A 24,306-nucleotide genomic window follows, 5' to 3' on the forward strand; every position below is an offset into this window, starting at 1 on the left:
ACATGAAAGTATGTCCTTAAAATGGCGGCATACCCATCCTAAATATTTACACGCAAATGACATTAAGGCACCATTACATTCATGGGATGAGTGCATCCCTGTAGCAGGAAAATTCCATGAGAAATAACTGAAGTTTATTATCCCCATTAACCCTTCCTCAACCACCTCTCTTAATTGCATGTTGCAGTGTACTTCCTCCCATGCACTCTCTCTTTTCCTGCTTGTTCATTCCCCCAGCTTATTGTTTCCAATCGTTGCCCCAATGCACTCCCGTCAGTTCATACCCGGTTACCTTAAGCTTTTATGGACCTCAATCTTGTGGAGAAAAAAATTAACTGGTTCCTGTTTTGCAAGGTGATGAAACAGCTCATAAACGGTAATCGGTCTTCATGTTCACGTTTTTAAAATATTTCACAAAATCCTTCCATATAATGCATAATGCTTACTACAGCATGAAATAATTGGTGTTTTTAGACCATGATTTCCCCTAAATTTTGAAGAAAGAGCCTTGATATTATCTATTTTCCTCGATTTGGCAGGGGCAGGTTGTTTATTTCAAGGTATTGGGGAAAGCAAACAGAAACGTACTTCAATTTTGTGATTTACAAATCGAATAACACCCTCAACTACTCATTTTGTTGATACAGCTAGTACACAACTGGATGATGAAATGACCACAGGGAGTACAAAATTAGTGAAGACAACCCAGGGCGCCTGAAAATATATTGAATGATACTTGTCCATTCATTCAATATTTGACGCAATCAGTTGAGAAAGGTGGGCAAATAGTGTTGATGATTAATCCTTCATTCGGAATCTGCTCAAATAGATTGAAATCTCTGGACTATGATGGCCTTGCAAAGTGCTTGAAGTGTCATGCTTCTCAAACAATTTACATACATCTTTGGCATCTGGATAGGTGCTTTACGAAAAGTCATTTTCTTAATGGTACAAACATACCATTGCTGTCTTGATTCTTGAGTCCTGGGAAAGAAGAGTGGGAATCATAGTTTATCAAACTCAAAAAGTGTCTGTTACTTATGAAAACGAATATTTGCAAGGGAATTGGTTGGTCAAGTATGTTATTCTGTCAGTTACAGTTTTTTTTCCGGTGTATAAACCATGGCCGTGTATGAACCGCACCCATTTTTCACCCTCAAAATAAGTAAATAACTTTTCTGGTGTATTAACTGCACCCATGTTTTTCACCCTTAAAATAAATGAATACATTGATCATTTTATTTTCTGATCTAGATCTAAATACATTTGTACATTAACTTTGTATGGAAGAAAGTGATGGAGGTATCAATATGTTTACGCCCTTGTCTGCTAAAATTTCGTCTTACAGTCTTATTCTCATTTTCAAGAAGTTGAGGGGAAGAGAGGATACGAATAAGTTTTTATTTTTATTTTTTATAACAACAAAAAATTTTAACATTATAATTTATTAATATTTTATTGTTATTTTTTTAATATCGTAAAGAGGATTCTTTTTGTTACTAGAAAAAGGAAGAAAAGAGATTCATACTGGTATCATACATACTTCTTGTGGATTTGTGGCGCTGAAAAGGGCTGTGTAGGTTTGATGAAGCTTTTCAGCTAAACCCGAGGAAAACCTCATCAATGCTTTCCTCATCTAAAACAGCACGCAACTCCTTGTCCGAATCAAGGTACAGCAAGTTCCCATCACTGTCACTGTCATTTGCAGCCTCCTCCTCCTCCTCCGGAATGATGTCATCCTCTGTGCCGTACATGTTGTTGGAGATGCAGCATTTCAGAAATGCTCACTTGATGATGTCCGGCGGAATCTCCTCTCACACCTTAATGATCCAGAAGGTCGACCTTTCTCATCCTCCCACTCTTGTTGTACGTCTTCTCCCTAGTCATAACCAGTTGCACCAGCAGCAATGTATCCCGTCCTTGAACAACTTGTTGATGCACGCATCAAGGGGCTGCAGTGGCGATGTCATCCTGCCTGGGACGATGATGAGATTGGTGTTGGTCCGACAGAACAGTGCTTTGGTATCGGCGGTCTTGTGACAAATGAATGCATCCAGGTCTAGTGTGCTCCGTTGTCGGGAGAGAGAGCGCCATCTGGCCAACTACTCCAGACCGTGCGCACCCAGTCCTGGACCAGTTCCTCGTCTATCCACCCCTTCTGTTGTGCACGAACAATGATGCTGGTTGGAAACTTGACTCTGGGCATTGTCTTCATATATATTTATATATATATATATATATATATATATATATATATATATATATATATATATCTACACTAAGAAATGTCAGTGTGTGTGTGTGTGTGTGTGTGTGTGTGTGTGTGTGTGTGTGTGTGTGTGTGTGTGTGTGTGTGTGTGTGTGTGTGTCAGTATGTCTCCTCCATAACTCCAAAACTATGAAACGTTGTAGTCTGAAACTTAGCATGCATTTCATGCAGAAAATTTCAAGGAAGTGCATGAGTGAAAATTGGATGTTTGGTTTAATTGAAACCTCTCTTTTGAAGATAATTTACGGCCTTGTTTAATGATATCCTTTATCAGGCCCATCCTTGGTCATCGCTCTCTTTGGGATCTTAAGGTGTATCCGAGGTAACCTCGCTGGGGTGTGAAGCCGCCATGTTTTTTGGCCTGCTCAACCATGCCCTGACTTGGAACAGGCCAGAACAATTTCTTAATGATAAAGTTGTTTATTTTTCACTTTCCTTGCTCATATCATCGAATGCTTGATCATCATGCGTATGAATCTCTGGCTACATTGCAATGCTTACAAACACCCAGAGAAGGCAGCTTCGATGGCTTTATTTCATTTTAGCACACACGATAACCTCGAGAATCTTTTAAACTAAGAAGAATTACAAAAGTTAAGCTCCAGAATCGAACTTAGAAGCAGTTCCTATTCCTAAAAAAGTATTAATTTGTCCAGTTCGGACATATTTGACAATTTGGAAGTCTCCAGGAGGTGAATGTTTAACATGACGATTCGGTGATTACAAATCGCATGCCAAGTGAGCCGTTTCTTATCAACCATTTCATTGGAGTGCTTAAGCCACCTGGTGAGCTCTCTGCAATATTCTCAGTCACTGAATACTGCATGTCGATTGACTTGAGCAAAGTTCGGGGACACTCATGTGCGTTGTGAGCCACGTGTTATGCTGTGGTGCAACAGGCGGTGGCTGGCTCAATGAAAATGTGAAATTTTATTTTCCACGATGTTCCCCATTTTGTTCTTCTATTATAGACCTGTCACTTCGACATCGATACATATATAAACTATAAGGGCACTCGGTAAAGTGCATACCTCCATCACGTAATGCCTGATCCACGAGAACACATCAGGCCCAATACATTTTTGAAACAACATGCTAAACAGCACTAGATCGTCTTTGGCCCTATCCCTCAATGGTGAAGAATTACTATAAAAATTAAATAATTCTCGTATCCAGATCTGGAGTCTGATCTTCACGAAAATAAAATATATTCGTCTTTGCCACACACTCAATCTGTCCACCAAGTTTCGTCCGAATCCATCCACAACTTTTTGAGATATCATGCTTCAGGTCGGTTTAGCACAATCTCGCAATGGTGAAGAATCACTTGAAAAATGTTGGTAACCGGATCCGGATGTGGATTTTCACCAAAATCGAATTAGTTCGACCTTCTGTTCGACCAAAATCACCAATCGGTCCACAACGTTTTTAGATATCCTGCACACAAACAAACAGACAAACAAACAAACAGACAGACAGACAGAAAGGGGTGAGAACATAACCTCCTTCACCTTCGGTGGTGGAGATATATAGAAGGGCACTCGGTAGAGCGCATACCTCCACCACGCAATGCTTGATCCAAGAGAACATATTGGTCCCAAGACATTTTTGAAATATCATGCTATATTTCGTTTTTGGCCCTATCTCTTAATGGCGAAGAATCACTTAAAAAAATTCTAGTAGCCGGATTCCGATCTTCACCAAAATCTAATCAGTACATGCTCGTCACACACCCAACATGTCCACAAAATTTTATCCAGATCCGTCCACAACTTTTTGAGATATCCTGCACACAAACAAGCAAACAAGAAGAAGACATCATGCAGAGTACGATACTTGCAAAATCCATAAAACAAATTTGACCTCAAAAATAATTGGGGGTTGAATTCAATGACCAAATAGGCAACTCTTCAAATTTCAAGTGAATCGGATGGAAATTGACAATTTTAGAAATCCGGCCTACGTTGACCTTTTGGCCGAAGTGGAACTCCAAAATAATTAGATGGTTGAATTCAGTGACCTGAATTATAAATCGTCTTCAAATTTCAAGTAAATCAGATGAAAATTGAGGATTTTAGAAATCTCACTTAAGTTGTTGACCTTTGGCCTATTTGACCTTTTGACCTCAAAAACAATAGGCTTCTTCCTTATGACAAATGTGGTGAAGTGGTGAAGTTTCTTCCTTATGTGGTGAAGTTTTGTGCAGCTCAGTTTAAAATTGTGATCTGGAGGTGACAGACCGACAAACAGACAGACAACCGAGCTGCGCGATGGTGGACGATCCCTCAGGTGGTGCCTCACCGACTGAAAATGCGCAATTTCATTTTTAGATGACACCGCTTTATTGAACCTTTTGTTTATCAAAAAAAAAAAAAAAAACCTCCTTTGACCTCGTGTTCAGAGTTCCTTCATGTTGGTTTGGGCAGTGAAAAGCATTGGCCGACATTTTGTGTTCTCTATGGATTGTTATATTTTTGAATTGCATTTTGTACAAGAAGGAAATGAAATCCTACCAAAAGAAGGAAATGTACAAGAAGCAAACTTGACCAAAAACGACTTGCGAAAGTTGCATCCAGAGCAGCCTTAGCTCCTCAACAGCAAGTCACAAGATGAGAAGCAAATGCAGCAGCAATGGCTGCATCTAGAGCAGTTGAAACTCTTTAACAGCAATAAAGAAAACAATAGGAAAACACCACAAAAAAGCTGTATCCAGAGCAGCCTTAACTCCTGAAGAGCAAGAAAGAAGAGAGGCAAATGCAACAGGAATGGCTACATCCAGGAAGCAGCCCTGGAGGGAAAAAGAAAAGTCTGCATTCTCAAAAAAATCCAGCCTGGAATTATGCTTCTGATCCAATAGTTGCTATTGGCTCAATGTCAATTACTTGCAGGCACTGTGATGCGATGAAAAGGACAGGAGAAGCTCCAGGGATATATTACAACAGTGGTAAGGTTCGGCTACCCCAAATGAATTCTCCTCCTGAGCCTCTTCATACATTGTTGACAGTCAACACTCCAAATGCAAGTCATTTCCAAAGCAACATCAGAAGATACAACTCGTGCTTCAACATGACATCTTTCAGGACCACAAAAGAGATCAGAGAAAACGTGCCCACATTTAAAGTGCAGGAACAGATTATTCATCAGATTGGCAGTCTACTGACATGATCAAATGAAGAGCCAAAATTCCTGCAGGTTGACTTCAATGATGACAATACAAAGCAGGCTGAACAGTCATGGGCGTCGATTGCTTTTGGAAAGTGGGGGGGGGGGGGGGGGACATTGCATGTCCAGACCACGAAGCCCACTTCGTGCCGGCGTGGACACAGCAAGTCTACCCTTGCAAATTCTTGATTTTATACGCTCGTTGACATGCTGCCTTCTGATCACACAAATCCCTTAAATTAATCTGACCATCTATCGACCATCTTTTTATCAAATGTAAGCAGACAGAGCGAAATTAATTAAACATTGATCATACACATTTCAAAGTTTCAAGTGTCGTCAAAGAAATATATATATATATATATATATATATATATATATATATATATATATATATATATATATATATATAATTGTTTATCAAGCCTCCTTCTCACGACCCTTGAACGGATTCACTAAACATAAACTGAAAACTGGACTGACATACAAATTGATATTACACGAGTACGGTCAACTTACCTTAAAAGTTGCCAAAAATATAAACCCACTTGTCTGCCGATCCAGTTAAAAACTTTGTAGCAATGTCTTGGGGGTCAAGTGCAGTCAGACGATCTCGGTGAACATGACAGATCATGAGATGGTTGAGGCGTTGTTGGGTCATTGTGGAACGTAACCAAATCTCCATACGTCTAAGTGTGCTGAATGACCATTCAGTTTCGCATGAACTTGCTGGGGAAACCAATAGAAGCCTAAGCAAACGTTCTAGCTGTGGGAACATTCGACGGACTTCCGGCACCATGTCTACAAATATCTTACGGTAATCCTCAACAGATGAACCACTGAACTGGTAACGAAAGAAGCCAAGTTCTTGCTCTAGGGAATCCGACAGTTCGGGATATTTGCGGACTATTTGTGGTTTGAATGACCCAGACAGGAGCATTTCACCCAAATCCCGATATGCCATGAGGTCGGTTGATGTGAAGTACTCGTTCAAGTTCTTGGATGCGCTGTCGATGACTTTTAAAAATTCAACTCTGTATACCCCCTCTGCAGAATTGGCAGTGTATTCCTGCGTGCCTCCATCAAGTCTCTTCGGAAGCTTGCGCTTACGAGGGAGGGTCACTGGATCTAGTTGGCACTGCTGGAGCTTCTGTTGTGCTGCTTCGAAAACCTCCTTAACAGTCTGGTCGGTACGGAGAGATTGGAGATTCTGCGCAGTTACCTTTGCAGCAGTAAGCATACCAGAGACGGTAACTTGTGAACCCTGAAGTGCCTTATTGAGGTATTCTAGTGATTGGAGAACGGGCAATGATGGAAACAGACCGGGAACACACTTTCCTGATTAAAGACAGCTTCAAATACCGTTGGCTCACGATGCCGTGTTCGTACCAAAGTCATCACTTGCTTGTTGAAGGGCATCCAGTACCGCTTCATAGTTATCCAATATCGATTTCACGGCAGGAGAAAGAGTTAACCAACGCGTCGGGCAAATTGGCCTCAGGCATGTAGGGCAAGGAGTGTCAGCATCGTCAGCGTGGATATTCAAGTACAGATGCTTGAATTTTCCAGAGTTGTAGATGTTGCTGAGTACCTGGACATAATCAAGGGTGTCTCTTATGAACGGTGCAGTTTGTAGGGTTTGGATGTAATGAGTTGGGTGACATGAGCTCCACAGTGAACATAATTGGCCAGCGGTTGGAGTTTTTTTAGCTGTGCTTGACAGCCCTTGTACTTTCCGGACATGTTGCTTGCCCCATCGTAAGTTTGTGCTCTAAGGTGTCCAATAGCGAGTTGACACCGAATTAGGACATCCTGAAGCATCTTACAAAGTGATACTCCTGTTGTTGACGATACTTGGTAGAGGCCGATGAGATCTTCTTGAACATCAGAGGAATCCGTCACATAGCGCACACACACCGACTCCTGCTCATTACCCTGAATATCTTGCGCTCCATCAGTTACGAGTCCGAACTGAGTGAACATTTCATTCACGTTACTGCAGATATTTCTGAGGATGGCATGACTCATCAACTGTAGAATTTCGTTCTGAATTTCTCCACTTGTGAATGTCGTCTTCCTTGACAGCCACGTCTTGAGGTTTACATCATCCTCGACCCACAACTGTAAGAGTATTTTGAAATTCCCTTCAGAGGCATCCTTCCCATTAATTGCAAAACCTTGTCAGGCTAAATATTGCAGTGAGGTGATAATCTTCAGAAGTGCTGACCTGCAGATCTTTGCTCTTCTAGCAGTTTGCTGCTCAGCTGCACATGGACACCAGGTTGACTTCTGCGACATTTCAGATTTTCAGAGGCAAGCCAATGTGTGTTTGATCGTTCGTGTTGTCTGAATTTTTCTGTAGCCTTTTTTCCAGTTCCGAAAGCCCTTTGAGACAAATGCGTCTTTTGCACAGCGGGCAAGTTCGGTAAGTTTTTCATGAGAAGCATCCGTACAGGTGTGACAGAGTACACCGCCGATGCTCTGATCAAAATGAAGCCATGGAAAATCTTTGAACCACTGTTGTTGAAACTTCAACTTTCGGTTTGACAGTATTTGGACTGGGAAACAACTGACATCATGAGGTTGAAAAGGCTGATCTGGGAAATTAGGCCGAGTACTCGCACATGCACCCTTTTCTGCTATCTTCTCCTTTGAATCGTCCACCTCTTTCTGGGAACTTGATTGCTGCAGGAGAGTGGTCGGGGATGTGCTACTTGATGCTGTCACGAAAAACTTTCTGATATCCATATCCTCTATGAAACGAGAAGGGAATTACATTTCAGTTGAATAAATTTTGACATGTGAATTATAAGGGTTATTTTTGCGTAACAGGGCATTTTTAAGGTCAACATACTTTTGGCGAGGTCACTATACCTCCAGGCACAATGTTGACATGTGATAAGCTTTGTGTTGCACATGTATTACTAAAAAAAAGCACCGATACGAGTTCAGTTCTTAATTTATCATCTGAGCTCCCAATTTAGCATTCCATTACTCGCTTAAGGCCCTGTCACACCTTGACGATTTAAGCAACGTATGCCTGATGTGTGCAAAATTGGGCAAAAACGCCGGCACACGTCGAATACATTCTGGGTAAGCTTGTATACGTTAAGAGCACACTGGCATACGTCGTAGTACGCTGGTAAACGTCGTAGTTCGCTGAGATTAAAAAAAAAAAATTTTTTAAAGTTAAACAAATTTTCCATGCTTGAAATTTCCCGATGTATGCCAGCGTATGATTCACACGTTCCGCATAATGCTGGTCATAAGTTGTAGGCACGTTACGCGATCGTTGACACACGTCGAAACACATTACTTGTAAGTTACTCATCCGTCAAAACACGTCGAGGTAATGTTTAGCGTACCTGAAACTTATTTCTAACCTATGAGTAACGTGTTGAAGGGATGTTACGTGATCAATGACACACGTTACTTGTACGTTACTCATAAGTCGAAACACGTCAATGTAATGGTTAGCGTCAGTGTTCCAGACTCCCTGAATTTTTTTGTTGTTTTTTTTCTTCGGTATGACGGTCATGTTGACACTTCGATTTCTTGTGCGGTTATAATATAAAATAATTAACAGGCTGCCGCTCAACGATTTAAATCATAACCGTCATACCGAAGAAAAAGAAAAATAAAAATAAAAAAGGGAGTCTGGAACACTGACGCTAACCATTACCTTGACGTGTTTCGACTTATGAGTAACGTACAAGTAACATATGTCGACATGTGTCAACGATCGCGTAGAGTGCCTACAACTTATGCCAGCGTATGCGGAATGTGCGTCATACGTCGACTACGTCGATAAATTTTCAACGTGCTGAAAAATTCTCGACGTACTCAGCGTACAATGACGTATGCCAGCGTACTACGACGCATGCCAGCATGCTATTAACGTATACAAAAAACTTACCCATAACGTATTCGACGTGTGCCAGCTTGGTTCGGAAAATTTTTCATACGTTGGTATACGCTGGCTAAAACGTCAAGGTGTGACAGCGGCTTCACACTTCGATGTCTAGTGCGGTTATGATTTGAATCGTCGAGCCGAAGCCTATTAATAGCCTACACCACATGATCGTCCGCGATACACTTGCCGCACGTTCTGCATAAGTTAGACTATCGTTGGGCATAGGTTGTGAACGCCGACAACACGCTCAGCATTCGTTGGTATAAGTTATCAATATGTGATTAAAACGTTCTGTGCACGTTATGCATACGTCCAGCACGTTATTATACGCCCAAAAATAAAAAAAAACATCAATAGTTCAGCGTACGCCAGCGTTTTACATACATTTTGATACGTTGCCATACGCTGGCTAAAGGCCCGGTCACACCTTGACGTTTTAGCCAGCGATGGCAACGTATTAAAATGTATGCAAAACGCTGGCTTACGTTGAACTTTTGATGTTTTTTTTTTAAAGATTCGGACGTATTCATAGCGACTTGGTCTTATGTATAATGCATTGGTAACGGACACAGAACGTTTCGTTGTGTTATAGATAACTTATACCAATGAATGCTGAACCTGTTGTCGGCCTACACAACCGATGCCCAACGATAGTCTAACTTAGGCATAGCGCGTTGCACGCATCGCCGACGATGTCGTGACGTAGCCTATTAAAAGGCTGACGCACAACGATTCGAATCATAACTGCCGTAGAAATGGAAGTGACAACATCACGGTCACACCTTGGCAATCTTGCCAGCGTATGCCGACCTAAGAAAAATGTGTCTAAAACGTTGGGGCACGTCAAATACGGTATGAGTAAGTTTGGTATAGGTGAGTATAACGCTAAAGTACGCTATCATACATCGTAGTAAGTAGAGTACGTCAAGGAATTTTAAACATGTTCAAAATTTTACGACATACTCGGCGTATGACACACGTTCCGCATGCGATGGGGATAAGTTTTACACACGATATGTGGACGCTTACACACGTCCACAAACGCTACTTATAAGCTACTCATAAGTCGAAACACGTCGCGGTAATGTCTTTTTTACGCGAAACTTATTTCTAACTCATGTTTGACGTGCTTTGAACCAATTCTTTACGTAGTCCCAACACACATCGACGTATGTAGACGTATTCCAATGAAGTCTTCCGGTCGACAAAAAAAATAAATTAACGTGTTTCCAGCTTACAACTGCCATATAAAGACGTGTTCTCAGCGGTTTTGGGAATTGGTATATAAAAATGCTGCTCATAAAAGGGGAACCCAACAGTGTTTTCGAGTCCATTTTGAGTTGATGTCCATGTCAGCAGTAACAGTATCAGTATTAGTATTAGTAGTAGTTTGTTCATGTTGGCAGTGGTAGGTGAGTGTGAGGGGGAGGGTGTGGGTTATGATGGATCATCCTTGCGTTTAACGATTTAACGATTTAAATGATAAACTCAACGATTTAAATGGCTGCATCTCCACTATTGAAAGTAGACGCTTGCGCTCAACAATTGGATTTTTTTTTACACTCAACGACTTTTAAACGGTACCACTTAACTATTTTCATTGTTTACAATGAACGATTTAAATTGCTGTCACTCGCCTTTGTTTTTTGACGCTGGGGTTTGGAAATTTTAATCGTTTCTATTGAACGTGCTAAATCGCTCAAACTCCACTATTGAAAGTAGACGCTTGCGCTCAACAATTGGATTTTTTTTTTACACTCAACAACTTTTAAACGGTACCACTCAGCTATTCTCATTGTTTACAATGAACGATTTAAATTGCTGTCACTCGCCTTTGTTTTTTGACGCTGGGGTTTGGAAATTTTAATCGTTTCTTCTGAACGTGTTAAAATGCTCAAACTTGACTATTTTAAATAGACGCTGCCGATGGACAATTGGAATCATAGCCAAGCTAGACATCGAAGTGTGAACATCCTCGTCATGCCGAAGAAAAGTTTGAAGAATGCTGCAAATAAGTGTCCTGGCCGTGGCCGTGGCCGTGGATGATGACGCAAGGACGATCCATTATACCGACGTCTTTCAGCCTATGAGTAACTTAAAAGTAACGTCTGTCGATGTGTGGCAACGATCGCGTAACGTGCCAACAACACATTAATCATAGGTTAGAAATAAGTTTCGGGTACGCTAAACATTACCTCGGCGTGTCTCAACTTATGATTAACTTACAAGTAGCATGTGTTGACGTCTGTCAACGATCGCAGACCGTGCATACAACTTGTGGCCAGCGTAGCGGAACGTGTGAGTCATACGCCGGCATACGTCGTGAAATTTCAAGCATGAAAAAATTTGAGGACAACCAAAAAGTACAACGTTTAAAGCCAACGTACAACGACGTATGGCAGTGTTTTTCAGCGTGCTCTCAATGTTATCAAAACTTACCCATAACGTATTCAACGTGTGCCAGCGTTTTAGAAAAAAAATTCAAAAATCGGCATACATTGGCTAAAACGTCAAGGTGTGACCGGGCCTTAAAACGTCAAGGTGTGACCGGGCCTTAAAACGTCAAGGTGTGACAGCGGCTTTAGTTCCCAGCTACGTGCTTATTACTTTTATTACTTTTGGTGAGGGTCAGATACCCTGGTATTTTATTACCTGGGATTATTAATATTCATCATCTCTATTATAATACCAAGCTTGCACACTAAAAACTCGGCTCGCCATCACACCATCCCTATGAAATTGCTGTGGCACTTAGCGGACATGCCGACAATGTTTGGGAAGTCTTGGTGTTCCATATTACCACTTGCATTTTGCACAATGCAAATTTTTGTCATTCCCCGTGTACGGTCTGTCGTCTGCTACCAGCTATGTTGTACTGCTATCCCATGCATGTGCACGGGTATCGCTAGTTTTATTTAATCTGCATTTAATTAACCAATGAGCTAAAGTTGAGTGAGATGATTATGATATTATTGGTTCATAGTTAGCATCGTCGTTAAAGATTGTGTTCTTGACTTGCATGCCATCAAAAAGGTTCACCAAAGGAATGAGCTAAAATCAGTTGTAATGTGAACATTTATGTAATTATTTACCTCTCACAAACCACGAGACCAGGAGACGAGGGATTAAGATCTGTTGCCGTCTGGACGTGCACTCTCTTCTTTCCAATCATTGTACATAGTTTGTCAGTTTGTAAATACGTTCATCATTTCCATGAGTGCGTGGCCATACGTGCGTGGCTGTACGTGTGTGCCAAAAAAAAAAACCACAACTTTGAAACCGCGTGCCTTTGTTTAAGTATCGTGCGTGCCCGTACGTTTTGTTTAAGTTTAGTGCGATATAAGTTAGAAAGGTGAAGTAAACCATTTTGGTCGCTCAAGGGGCCCAGAACCGTTGCGGGGTCGACATGGTGAAGAAGAAGCTGACAATCCTCCATTTTATTTTCAACGCCGCATTTAAAATCTCTAATTTAATCATTCTAAATCACACAGTTTAATGAGACACCTTATCCCGGTCGGTCTATCCTTTGTCTTCGTCCTCGTGCAAACGGAAAATTATTCGGATGATGGCGGAAGAGAAATTCCTTCCAGAACGTTATTTTTCCGAGTAAAAATTGCAAGCCGCGGCTAAACGACTAAGCCTAAGCCTTTTTTAATCGGATTTTCGAGGTAATCTCATTACTACCCTATAGATACTGTATAATCCGAGAACAGAATTCAAAAATAATTTTCCGTTCGTTTGTCCGAACCGCTGAAGTGAATTTTGCATATTTTTCCACAGCTACCTTTTAAAATGTATAATTAAATCCTCATAAGTCCGCCGACCGAATGATACCTCTCGTTTTGTAGGTCTATACCTCCCCTAAATCCAAGTACCGATGAAAAAATTATTTACATTAACCGCCGTAAAAGCGAGTGAATCAGCGCATTTTATTTTATGTTTCCCAAGTATTCAAAGCTAATTTAGTCGCCAAAATACCCACTTTCCTTCGATTTTCACCCGGTTTTTCAACGTTGAGATTTAGGCCACTGTTATCAACTGCGAAATATGAAAACAGAATTATAAAATATCTTTCTGTTCGTTCGTGCGAGCCGGGAGAGTGAAACCGCGTCTTCCTGCACAAGCTTCACCATCTCAATCAGCATACCAGGCCGCAAAATATTTTATTGGCTTATAAGTCGACGGTGCAAAGTCACAAAAATTAAACACACACATCATCATGCAGGTAATAATATCAGGCATCCGGCGATATAAGTTAGAAAGGTGAAATAAACTATTTTGGTCGCTAAAGGGGCCCCGAGCCGTTGCGGCCGAACACTATCCGAGGCGTGGAGCTCAGGACGATGAAGCCGCGATTTCTTGAAACACTCATAAAATGACGATACAAAGTCCGAAAACGTCCCAACATACCTCAATGTCCAGGTCACGTTCCCTCTTAGTGGGTGAACAATCCAACGCTTGGCGAATTCTGCTTCGCAATAATAGGAAGAGCCGACATCGAAGGACCAAAAAGCGACGTCGCTATGGACGCTTGGCCAGTGGGAGACCATGGCTTGGGAAGCACGGATACTCAATGTTGAATTGTTAACCTATCATCTTTAATAGAATGATAATAGACCAATAAAACGAACGGTTCTTTTCTTTTGTTGTTTTTGGCAAAAAGTAAAGATCCAGAGAGGCTTTGTATTGGGCCACCCCCCCCCCTCTATTTACGTGAAATGGTTTGGTCCAACTCCCAAAGCCAAAGCAGATGCGAACGGCTTGCGAGTATGGAGACCATAACTTGGGAACCACTTGTCCGATTAATTTCAAACCGTGAAAAGGCACATCCTCATGTCCCCAGCAATATACCTGGCAAGTTTCAAGTAGATCGGACCAGGGGTTGTCGAGAAACAGCGGTTGCAGACAAACATGCCACAGACAAACATGCACACACAGATTGCTGGAATTATAGAGGGATTAAAAAATTTATTCTTGTATTTGAGGAGCATCTCGGCCTGGTTGTACTAGAGCAGCTCGTTTTGTGTTACGTAACTTACGTTCAATGAAAAAAGTCGGGGGGACAATCGATATGTTGTCCCCCCCTTGATAAAAAGTGGGGGGGGACATGTCCCCCCCGTCCCCCACCAATCGATGTCCATATGAACAGTGCTGCAACAATGTCATTCAAACTAAGCTGGAAGTGGTGTTACAGTTACAAGATATGCTCCACAAGGAAATCCACTATGTTTAAACTCTCAAGTGTGCCATGGAGAAGATGATTGAACAAAATTGTCATTCATTCAGACAAAACTCCGCTGGGGATCATGAGCGGCGCTTCAATGCACCATCCACATCAGAAGTGGCTGTCATCCCTGGTGAACAACATGGCAATCGAGACATTGTGCTGCAACCCGGAAACGACTCCCTCCAGAGAATGCTGAGACACTCCCATCATATGATGCACTTCAGTAACCACTAGTTTTCTGGCAGGATGATGATGGATATGATATTAAACTGCAACAAACAGACCCAGCAACAGGACTGCCAAATGAAAATAACATTTCTGACATGAACTTTTATGTCTGCAGGATTATGCTGAGAGCCGGTAATTTCACTCACATCTTGCGTTGCAAAAATCTCTTCCACCAATTTGTTGTGGACATGCATGCCAAAATTGAGGCAGAAAAGCTGAGATTCATTCCAAAGAACCAAAAGAAACTCCGAGTCTCCTCAGGGATGCCACTTACAATGATGGAAATGCTGCCAATGTTGGCCAATTGGTCATCTTGCCTTCCAGTTTCACAGGTATTTCTGCTACATGCATGAGCGCACTCAGGATGCCATGACATATGTGCGAAACTATGGCTGTCCTGATCTCTTCATCACCTTCAATCTAGCTTGGGAGGAAGTGGCTAATGAACTGATGCCAGGTCAAAAACCACAACATCACCATAATTTGCTGGCAAGAGTATTCCGACAAAAAATGAAGGCAATGATGAATGTCATCACCATGGGTAAGATTTTTGGAGCCATTAAATGCTACATGTACACAATTGAGTGGCAAAAGTGTGGCCCACCACATGCCCACATTCTGACTTGGCTTCAAGATGAACTTCATGTGTACAGAGTGGATAACTTCATCAGTGCTGAACTTCCAGACCCAGTAATTGATCCACTTCTGTTCAGCACTGGCAAAACAAAGATGGTGCGCATGGTCCTTGCGGAAGCATCAATCCAAACTCACCGTGCATGAAAGTTAACAAATGCACAAAAAGGTTCCCACAATATCTTCTGAAAGAGACAAAGACTGGACAAATGGATACCCACTGTATTGGAGAAAACCAAAAGATGGTGGATTCACAACAATCATCAGAGTTTGTGGTTGGGAGATAGAAGTTGACAACAGGTGGATTGTTCCATAGTGTCAACTCCTCACACGGTTATCCAATGCACACATCAATGTTGAGTACTGCCATTCTGTGAAATCCATCAAATCCATCAAAGCCAGCGCAAGTATGTCAACAAAGGATCTGACATGGCTGTATTTGGCCTGACAATGGATGGGACTGTGCATGATGAGGTTCGGCAGTATGAAATGGGAAGATACAACAGCAGCAATGAAGCCATCTGGAGGATCCTGAACTTCCCAATTCATGAGCGACATCACACTGTGGTTCATCTCAGTGTGCACCTTGAGAATGGTCAGAGTGTGCACTTCACTGAGGAGAATGTCAGTGAGCACGCTCAAGTCCCACAAGACACAACTCTCACTGCTTTCTTCAATCTCTGCCAGGATGATGAATTTGCTAAAACACTGTTGTATCATCAGATACCCAAGAACTACACATGGAATGTTGGCAGCAAGGAGTGGGCAGAGTAGGACAAACTGTACCAGACCAGCCAGACATCAAAGCCTTTGATGCACTTGGCCATGTGTACACTGTTATTCATAATAATTTTAAATGCTTTTACCTGAGACTGCTTCTCTATTAGGTCAAAGGTCTAACATAATTTGAGGACTTGCAAATAGTGGATGCCACAATCTGTAAAACTGAGCCTGCCAGTTCAGAGGACTCCTGGAGGATGATACACACTGGAACAGCACATTGGAAGAAGCAACTGCAAGTCGATCACCATGGATGTTGCGAAACTGAAGCCTGCTGTGAAACACATCCTCAACAACTATGGGACAATCACAAGGAGAAACTGGCATAGGACATTTTGCATCATGCACTATGAATGTTGCTTAACAACTATGAATGCCAACAGTTAACCACAAGTTCCAGTGTCCACCGTCTAATTTGCCATTTACCTAGAGGTCACATTGCCTCCTGACCAGGTAATGTGCCCTCGGCGATGCACCAATCTTATCTTTATTAGATCTTAAGTAATATGGCCGAGCGTTTACCGCTGGTGCACACCGACTATGACAGGTTAATTCGTTTGGGAAGTATAACCTCCCAGTCTATCTAGGTTCGGACAATGCTGGATCAATGGAAGGAAATGACAGTCATAGACAGGTTGAAATGTCAACAAGGAATTTATCATGAAGAAACATAAATAAAGTGAAGGACTTTTTATTTCCTTGTCAATTAAATGGATGAATTCAAATCAAATGTTCAATCAACAAAATAATCTCAAACAACTAAAGAATTCAACAAGCATTAATAAAAAAATGGACAAAGAGCAAATGCTTCTCACTATGCCTTACTTAACAATTAAACACGAGACATGAGTACCCAGCAGACCATTCAGGGGAAAATAAATCCGGTCACGGCTTATCAAGGCAGAAATCAGCATACGTCTACTAAAATAACCCAAAATGTGTGAGCGTGCCTTGCTTTACCTCTCCAAATTAGCTCTCCACAGCCCGGCTCATTTCCGCTGCCAGTGCTGCCTCATCGTGCACCCACCCGTAAACATGCTCAGACACCAATCGACATCACGTCGTCACCCCCAGGAACCAGGAACGCCAAGAACCAGGTATGCCAGGAACCAGGTACGCCAAGATCCAGGTATGCCAAGGAGCAGATGCACCAAGAGCCAGGTATGCCAGGAATCAGGTACGCCAAGAACCAGGTACGGCAATAGGCATGTACCGAGCAGAACCAGCAGGAGCAGTCTAACTGTCACCAACCACCATTGCTGCTGCCCCCAACCGTCAGGAGCTGTCACCAACTGTCAGCAGGATCTCTCACCAACTCCGATCAGGATCTCTGACCAACTGTCATCAGGATCTCCCACCAAAGGCCGTTGCTGCTGTCTCCAACCGTCAGCAGGATCTGTCACCCACTGCGATCAGGATCTCTCACCAACTCCATCAGGGTAGTCCTGCTGTCCTTTTATAGGCGACCAGTGTGGGGAGAGCCTCCAGCACAACTTCAGCCAAATCCAGCTTGCTTATTGGCACATCGCTGCACAAGACCTCCAACTGACCATTATTGTGGTCATTCTCTCCTGACCATCGAACGAGATGCAACTCCCAATCAACACGGCCTGGCTTACGACGCCATGTTCGGGGCATTGGACGAACTCCAGAAAGCAGCCACCTGCCGGAACAAATGAGCGAAAACATGAAGCACTCACACAATGTCAACTGGCAATATCACCTCTTTGTTCAGCCAGATACAAAGAAGAGCCAGTTATCCTCTATAGAGTTGCTGAACGGGGTGTCGGTCGCCGATGGAAAAAGGTGGGTGTCAAGCATCAACAAAAGAAAATGGGTGTTGAACATCAATCGGAAAAGGTGGGTGTCTGAGGTAAATGATCCAATACCATAGCGATGTTTGACAATCAGAATTAACTGTCCAGGAAAAGCTTTAGTACTGCAGCATAGCAAACCAATTGTTCAACTTTTCATAAAAGCACCAAAATTGGTACATATGTTGACTAATGTATTCTGAACAATTCTGGATATGGAGCCACTCGAGATTTTGCCTTGGTCAGCTTTGGCGGCCATTTTACAAATGGCTACTTTTACAACATGGGATATCTGTCATTGTTATTCTCTTTGTAGGTTTCTCAGAGGTGATAAATACTCCATGTGATGTGCATTTACAAAGGAAAACAATACAAATGTCATTTGTATTGATTTATTATATTTTCAACCATTGCATTGGGGAAAAATGGTCATTTTTATGGGAAAATACATTTTCGCACACAGCATCAGTGACAGGTTCAGAAGTATTTTGTTGTGGTGGGGGTAGTGGTGGAAGTGGTGTTGTAATTGGAAGTGCTGAGCACCGCAGCCATACCAGGAAACTGGCAGAGTTCCCTACATGTCAACGCAAACAAGGTGGAGCTCTTCACCGTCCTGTCTGATGTGCTGGTGCAGTCCTTCCATGACAAGGAAAAGGAGCTGGTAGAAGATGAAAGCTCTCTGGCTCCATGCGGTCAAGAAGAGGTGGACACTCGCATCATGCTACATGTGGCCCATGCTGCAGAACATGACCACCGTCGGATTCAAGTTCGAACCGTAGACACTGACGTCGTCCTCTTGGCGGTGATGGTAGCCCAGGCACTACCATGCGTGGATGAACTCTGGATTGCCTTTGGGACGGGCAAGAACTACCGCTACATCCCTGCCCATGAAATAGCTGCCTCCCTCGGTCCACAGAAGGCACGTGCCCTCCTTGTCTTCCATGCCATGACCGGATGTGACACGGTATCAGCATTCGTGGGGCATGGGAAGAAATCTGCCTGCCCACATGGAACTCGTTTCCAGAACTGACAGATTCTCTTGTGACCCTCACCACCATGCCAGTCAACATCCAGGATGACACAATGCACTGCATTGAAAGGTTTGTGGTGCTCCTCTATGACCACACCAGTCCATATACGGATGTCAACGAGGCCAGAAAGAAACTCTTCGCCAAGATGAACTCCGTCCAGCGCATCCCACCTACCTACGATGCTTTGGAACAGCATGTGAAGAGATCAGTCTTCCAGGGTGGCTATGTCTGGGGGCAGGTCTTGGTCCCTCAACCCGTGCTTCCATCACCAAGCTGGGGCTGGCGGCAAACAGAGGATGGGTCCTACGAACCGCTCTGGACCACAATTCCTGAGGCTTCAAAAAGCTGCTTCGAACTGGTGTCGTGCGGCTGCAAAAAAGGCAGTAGAAACCGCTGCAAATGCAAGAAGGCTAATCTGCAATGCACTGGACTGTGTGCTTGTGAAGGAGAATGCCAGTAGACAGACGCTTTAAACACAGACTGAGATATCGGCCGAGCTTAGAATGTGCAAATGCAAAGTCGCATTGCTTGTAAAAGTGTTGATTTATTGATCCAGAGCCAGTACACTTGAGCTCAGAAACTCATATTGTACTAGACTGATGTATGTGTGTTCCATGTGTCCTGGTAGAATGGTAGTCGACAGTAAACCGTAGCCACTTCAAAGTGAAGTGTGCAATAATTTGACATTTTTTGAGTTTGTCATTATCACGATTATCAGTTCCCTTTTCAAAAATAGAGTAAAGTATGTAATCTATAATGCAATTTTTGTTGATTCCAAACCCATTGAATGTGATGAATATCATTTGACTCTTGTTCTCCAGGCAATAATGGGTACTTTTCAGCGAAAGGTTTCAGGAGAGCAGCAATCTACAAATCAAATAATGGCTTTTTTACTGAAAATACTGGCTCATAATATTTGAATACGCCTTTTCATGGTCAATTTACTGGATTTTACACTTTCCTTATATCTACCACCTGATATCTACCACCTATTTCCTTATAGCTCACCAGATTCTCTCAGCGAGGGAGTCTCGTGAGTGGAGGAGGCCAATGGGCTGACCACGTGCCTCGTGGTTGCAGCAGGTTGACCAGCATCTCAAGGAGATGGGGATGGGCCTGGCATCTGCCTGGGGGAAGGCCAGACGGAGGCCCCTGGAGTACCGGCGGAAAGTGGACGCAGCGACGCGCTGTTCTGGCACATTATCCCATACCTGACCTGACCTACCACCAATACAATAAGAAAATAAGAGCATATAGCCAATTTCGCTAAAGTAGAATGGCGGCCATTTTGGAAAATGGTCTCCGAAGCTCACCAAGGCACATTCTTGGGTGGCTCCATATCTAGAATTGTTCGGAATATATTATTCTACATGTGTACCAATTTTGGTGCTTCATTGCAAATTTGAACAATTGATCTGAAATATCAGACTACGCTGCAGGACGACTTGCAGTGTGATTAATGACTGAAATATCCTGTAAGTCCAATGTGAAAATGATAACCAAAATAAAATGTGTAAATAAATCGTGTATTTCCAAGCCAATGTGTCTTGATAGAAAGGGAATAGACGAGTATCTGTTGGGCTTACAGCTATCTTGTCGCGTATACGAGCAGTGAATATCGCTCATGCAGAAATGAAAACTGACGCAAAATCATACGTCATGAACTTGACGTAAAGAGGAAAAGGTTATCCCATAAGAAAGAAAGGGAACCTGTTTTCTAACATTCTCCAACGCATCAAAAGTTAAACATCAAACGGCACCACCAATCCGGACTTCGAGCTTATTTGCCCTCATCAGGATAACATACCGATAAATATCTCACCAATGATGACCACATTTGTCGTTTATACATCAGATGCACCTCCTGACTGTTATGGTGAGCATCGCCGCAGATTATGTCTCGCATGGTAAAACTGCATAAACCACACAGAGCAACCATCCATCTGCCACCTCAACCATTGTTCCTGCAAATGCAATTGCAATCAAAGATTTGTTGCGGCGGTTATAGAGCAGGGTGCTCTTGTCTTCACATTCATAATGAGAGATGGTGGCGATGCAGTGTTTGTAGCAAGTGATGATCGCCATGTGGTGCTCATAGTGAAATGGGTGACTAAAAGTCACGAGTTGGCGTGGGTTGCTGCGAGGGTATTTTCCCCAATTGTATGAAGCGGTTGTGAATGTGGTAAGGTTTGGTGAGTGGGGTGAAGTTTTCCAAATTACAATTTCCAAATTTCCTTTGGCTACAAAGTGTTACTTATTCAGGTTTCTCTTCCCATGCAATGCCGGGTGAATTTGTCAGTGTGTGTGTGTGTGTGTGTGTGTGTGTGTGTGTGTGTGTGTGTGTGTGTGTGTGTGTGTGTGTGTGTGTGTGTGTGTGTGTGTGTGTGTGTGTGTGTGTGTGTGTGTGTGTGTGTAGAGAGGCATGACAGAAGTAAATAGACGCCATGATTTTTAAATAATTTATTTATTGAATGTTTGAAGCACATTTGATGCATTTTAATATATACACTAGTATGTTGTGGAGTGCCATTTGCAGATTTCAATGCTTTTACTTTTTCAGGCATAGAAGTAATGAGTTCCGAAATTTTCTCATGAGATATCTGCCCAAGCTTCTCACAAAAGGTTGAACAATTTTACCCATGATGTTGGTTTTCTGGAATTTTTTCCGCACAACTCGATCCAATATGGCCCAGAGGTGTTCAATGGGATTCATGTCAGGAGACTGACCTGGCCGTGGAAGTCACTTGATCCCATTTCTGTCCTGCCATTCTTTGGTCTTTTGACAGCGTGGCATGCAGCTCCATCTTCCATGAACAGAGCATTGTTCTTGACCATCTGATCAGTGGGGAAGACAGGGAGAAGCTTTCCCTCAAGGATAGAAATGTATAATTGTAGTGATGATGTTGCCAAAATACTCCACAAGCTCTGACCGACCAGTGCTCCAGATTGCTCCCCACACCATTATTGACAAACCACCGTGTTTGACAGTTGTCTGCAATCGGTTTAAAGAAAACTCTTGATTGGGACGTCTCCAGACCATAGGCGTCCACTGTCTGAAAATTGAGCAAATTGGGACACATCTGAAAAAATGACAGTGTGCCAAAACTCCAAGGGTCAGTTGGCCATCTCGTCAGCCCACTTCTTTCTCCTTTGAATGTTGGCTGGTCGAAGAAGAGGTTTTCTCCTCGCTGCTCTCCCATAGTAGCCCAGTTGATGAAGGTAACACATGGCAGTTCTTGTGCTCAGCTGGACCTCCTCTGCAAAAACCTACTGCCTTGTAACGGGGAGTTTTCTCAATGGACCGCTTGACAGCTTGAAGAGACCTTTCTGAGGGCCCAGATCGACCAGATTGGGAAGCTGTGGATTTCCTTGCCTTTGCTGGTGAATTGCACAATCACCCGATTGACTGTAGAAAGCGGAATGCCAAGGTTCTGAGCTCTCTGACGCTGGCTGACTCCACTTCTGATTGGCCAACAATTCTTCCTCTTTGAAAATTGGAAAGTTTGTGTGCTTCCTGGATTTGAGGCAGAGTTAATTGTCATACAAGACCCAGGAACTCGTTTCTGCAAAGCAATAGTCAAATATTAGTTCAAATCACCAAGTAAAACTGTGTTATACAGATGAAATGAAGAAATTTAAGGTGTCTATTTACTTCTGTCATGACTGTATGTATATACATATATATATATATATATATATATATATATATATATATATATATATATATATATATATATATATATATATATATATATATATATATATACATATATATATATATTTTTTTTTGACAGTTTTTGGAGAACCTATGGAAGCATATGCCAGGACACATGAAGATATTCTCATACAGTCATCTCTGCAATATGTTGAGAAGCTAATTCTGCCCCCCCCCCATCCCCATTTTCAGTTGGGAGAGGAACATGCATTGTGGTTGAAGTAAAATCAAACTCCATTGTGACTCTTTTGTTTTGCTGCATCTGTGACTGTCTGTCTGTATATCTATATCTATATCTATATCTATCTCTATCTCTATCTCTATCTCTATCTCTATATCTATATCTATATCTATATCTATATCTATATCTATCTCTATATATATATATATATATATATATATATATATATATATATATATATATATATATATATATATATATATATATATATATATATATATATATATATCTCTCTCTCTCTGTTTCTCTCTGTTTCTCTCTGTTTCTCTCTGTTTCTCTCTGTATCTGTCTGTTTCTCTCTGTTTCTCTCTGTTTCTCTCTGTCTCTTTCTGTCTCTTTCTGTCTCTGTCTCTCTCTCTCTCTCTCTGTCTCTCTCTCTCTCTCTCTCTCTCTCTCTCTCTCTCTCTCTCTCTCTCTCTCTGTTTCTCTCTCTCTGTTTCTCTCTCTCTCTGTTTCTCTCTCTCTCTCTCTCTCTCTCTCTCTCTCTCTCTCTCTCTCTCTCTCTCTCTCTCTCTCTCTCTCTCTCTCTCTCTCTCTCTCTCTCTCTCTCTCTCTCTCTCTCTCTCTCTCTCTCTCTCTCTCTCTCTCTCTCTCTCTCTCTCTCTCTCTCTCTCTCTCTCTCTCTCATACACAAATGCTTTCCAACACGCTTTGCACAAAGATCACACCACAAACATCAAGCCACATTTATCAAAGGATTAAATGGATACAGCACCCAGACCGGCACAAATGGGGATGGCTGGAGTGTCTGAGGGAGGTTTTGTGTGCAGTTTACGGAGGTCCCATGGCATGAGAATGGGTGTGGAAAATGCGACTGTGCAAAGCATTCCCTGTGTAGATTTGCGGAGGTTATGCATCACGAGCACGGCAATGGGCATGGCAAACATGGGTGGGTTCTCCTTGAAGAAATCCCCAGTGCCCAGTAAGAGGATTTAAATGGAGGGGTGATTCACAGGTAGCGGACATGACACCGAGCACTTCCACAGATGTGGGGCTTGGTAGCATATGGGAGAAATATAAGCCCATGTGGGGGCACTCATAAATGGTTGCTCTATGTAGGGGCACAGGAGCACTAGAAAGGAGCATTAGGGAGATTGGTAAGACTGTGTGGGTATGTATAGAGATTTGTGATGCAGAGTTAAAAGGAACATGCATAGTTTAAGGGATGACAGATTGAGCACAAGGTAATTACAAGGATATAAGTTAGAGAGGGCTTGACATTATCATCGCTCTCAAAGAGGCTTGGGATGGAGTGAATGCGAGAACAGTGGCCCGGAAAAGAATGAATGAATG

At 42.4% G+C, this 24,306-nt stretch overlaps 1 long non-coding RNA gene across 1 annotated transcript in view; it reads right to left on the reverse strand.

Annotated features, from left to right (window-relative positions):
• Positions 1–17,751: 17,751 nt before the first annotated feature.
• The window catches only part of LOC147030089 (uncharacterized), a 41,724-nt gene continuing 35,169 nt past the window's right edge, over positions 17,752–24,306 (reverse strand). Inside the window, exons 3-4 of the long non-coding RNA XR_015056221.1 lie at positions 20,865–21,021; positions 17,752–17,875 (exon numbers count right to left, since the gene is read on the reverse strand). This is a non-coding gene — a long non-coding RNA (uncharacterized LOC147030089). The remainder of the gene's footprint in view (positions 17,876–20,864; positions 21,022–24,306) is intronic.

The sequence above is a fragment of the Eptatretus burgeri genome, chromosome 3 (assembly GCF_056783735.1).
Source record: "Eptatretus burgeri isolate ZD-2024b chromosome 3, Ebu_testis_v1, whole genome shotgun sequence".
In the NCBI taxonomy this organism is placed as follows: Eukaryota; Metazoa; Chordata; class Myxini; order Myxiniformes; family Myxinidae; genus Eptatretus; species Eptatretus burgeri.